Raw genomic sequence first — 2,181 nt, forward strand, 5'->3', positions numbered from 1 at the left:
CCCCCCGTTGTTTTTATCAACTGATTTTTTCCCCATGACTAAATGGCTATATATACTATATCATACACCCCCGCCCCCAACCAGGGCAGTGCTACTGACTGAAGTATCTTTAGGCTATTCCCAAAGGGGGGATATTAACATGTTCTTATGCACAGCAGACTTGTAAATGGGCTGATTTATCAATGTCATGCTCATACTGTGCGGGAACAACATAGGGGGAACTGTTGCTTTTTCTTTCCTTATCCTTGTTATCGTCATTTTCCTCTTCTTCTTTTGTATGTTTGTCACTTTCGTGTGAACTGCTATTTCCGGGGTGTCTTGATAGTCGACGCAGACTGAGGCTAGAGAGGTGAACAGAGTAAGCCTGATTCCCCTTTTGGACTTCTCTGTTGATATCCACCCCTTGACGCTCATAGTATGACCTTATGCAGTTGCGAGCGCCGTTAAACCTTTCTAAAATAAAAAGAAACAAATGGCTATCATTGTATCGATGTGCTGCTCTGCATTAAAAATAATAATTATTTCGACCCTGCAAGTCTTGCCATTGTCCTGCTATAAATGACCATTAACATGTGGTGTTGTTTTTGTCCTTAATCCCAACTAGGTCATTGTTGCGTGGTCTTTTGCTATAGTGCTGTGGAGTCGGAACTCCGCCTTCCGTAACCGTCCCCTTTGATGTCTTTTTACTGTTAGTTCTAGTCAGGCTTCGGGGTAATTAAAAGTTCAGTGGCTTCCACCAATCTGCCCTCGAACTGCCTTTGTTTTCCTGTTTTCTCTCTCCGTTCCGGATTTTCCTCTTCCTCTTTCCCCTATCCACCGCAAGCCCCTGGCGACTGTGTTGATCCTGGACTGGCTCTCACGGGCGAAGCCGGTCTAATACCGAGCTGTGTTGTTGTTCTTCACGGTTTCGTTCTAACTACAAGCGGCAGATCGGCCAGCAGGCCACAGCGGCGCCCACGGCCGGCTGGGAATAGCCAAACAGCGGCGACCTTACGGAGGCCACGCGACATTCCCCACTGCTACTCTGTGTAACGTCATCATCCCCCCCCCCCCTCTCTCTCTCTCTCTCTCTCTCTCTCTCTCTCTCTCTCTCTCTCTCTCTCTCCTCCTCCTCCTCTCTATCTCCCTCTTCTTCAATCATGTTGCGCCCCTTTCTCTCTTTCCTCCTCTCTCTCCGTATCTCACTCTCCTCCTCTCTTCGTCGTTCTAAATTCCTCTTCTCACTGCCACCCCCTCCCCCACCCAATCTTTTTGGGCCTCTAGTCGGAAGTTCAAAGTCGCAAGATACTATCTGCAATGCAATATCCCTTTGATATAGAACGTTTTGACTCTGAGCCCACGGTGTCCTCGCGCTGTACCCCATCCGTGACCGAGCCCGTGTTGTGGCAGGCTGGCTGCCTGTGATAACATTATTATTGGCCCCCTGACCCTCTGGCTTCGACATTGGCCCAACAAACTCCCCAGTGATTCTTGGTATTTATTATCTGTCCTGATTTCGTACCTACCACCGCTGGCGCCCTGCGCCCCATTTCCAGGTGATGGCGAGCCTTTAATGGAGCCGGATGATTAAGTTTGGATCTACGGGATTCTTAGATCGAGTGCTTGGAGGATACCGCTGGCACGCTGGCAATAGTGGTAGGTCCTCTTATAGCTTCCCTTCAGTCTATTTCTGTTTGTCAAAGGGTGATTGGTGGAGATTCTGTAGTATTTTACTCCTGCGGGTGGTTGAAGGACAAGTATGTCCCCCCCCCCTCTCTCTCTCTCTCTCTCTCTCTCTCTCTCTCTCTCTTTCTTTCTTTCTTTCTCTCTCTCTCTCTCTCTCTCTCTCTCTCTCTCTCTCTCTTTCTTTCTTTCTTTCTTTCTCTCTCTCTCTCTCTCTCTCTCTCTCTTTCTTTCTCTCTCTCTTTCTTTCTCTCTCTCTCTCTCTCTCTCTCTCTCTCTCTCTCTCTCTCTCTCTCTCTCTCTCTGTCTTTCTCTCTCTCTCTCTTTTCTCTCTCTCCCCCTCCACCCGAACCCCACTCTTTCAGGGGCTCGCGCGCTCGCTCGTTCTTTTATATTTTCTCGGCTTGTTCAGTCTGGCCTGTATTATCCATAAAAACTGAAACGTTATGCTATTGAAGAAAAAATTAAAGGTTTTTTTTATATTACTTAAAAAAACTCTCTGTATGTCTGGCTTTCCCT

At 47.7% G+C, this 2,181-nt stretch overlaps 1 protein-coding gene across 4 annotated transcripts in view; it reads left to right on the forward strand.

Annotated features, from left to right (window-relative positions):
- LOC101855326 (uncharacterized threonine-rich GPI-anchored glycoprotein PJ4664.02) overlaps positions 1-2,181 on the forward strand; it is a 114,904-nt gene that overhangs the window by 6,504 nt on the left and 106,219 nt on the right. The window contains exon 1 of one of the 4 annotated variants that reach the window (XR_001184687.2): positions 1,422-1,635. The exons of the other annotated variants lie outside the window; for them this stretch is intronic. The gene's annotated coding sequence lies outside the window, so the exon portion shown is untranslated. Of the gene's footprint in view, positions 1-1,421; positions 1,636-2,181 lie in introns of those variants that run through there. 4 annotated transcript variants of the gene reach the window in all.

Source organism: Aplysia californica, unplaced genomic scaffold (genome assembly GCF_000002075.1).
Source record: "Aplysia californica isolate F4 #8 unplaced genomic scaffold, AplCal3.0 scaffold00066, whole genome shotgun sequence".
Taxonomy (NCBI): Eukaryota; Metazoa; Mollusca; class Gastropoda; order Aplysiida; family Aplysiidae; genus Aplysia; species Aplysia californica.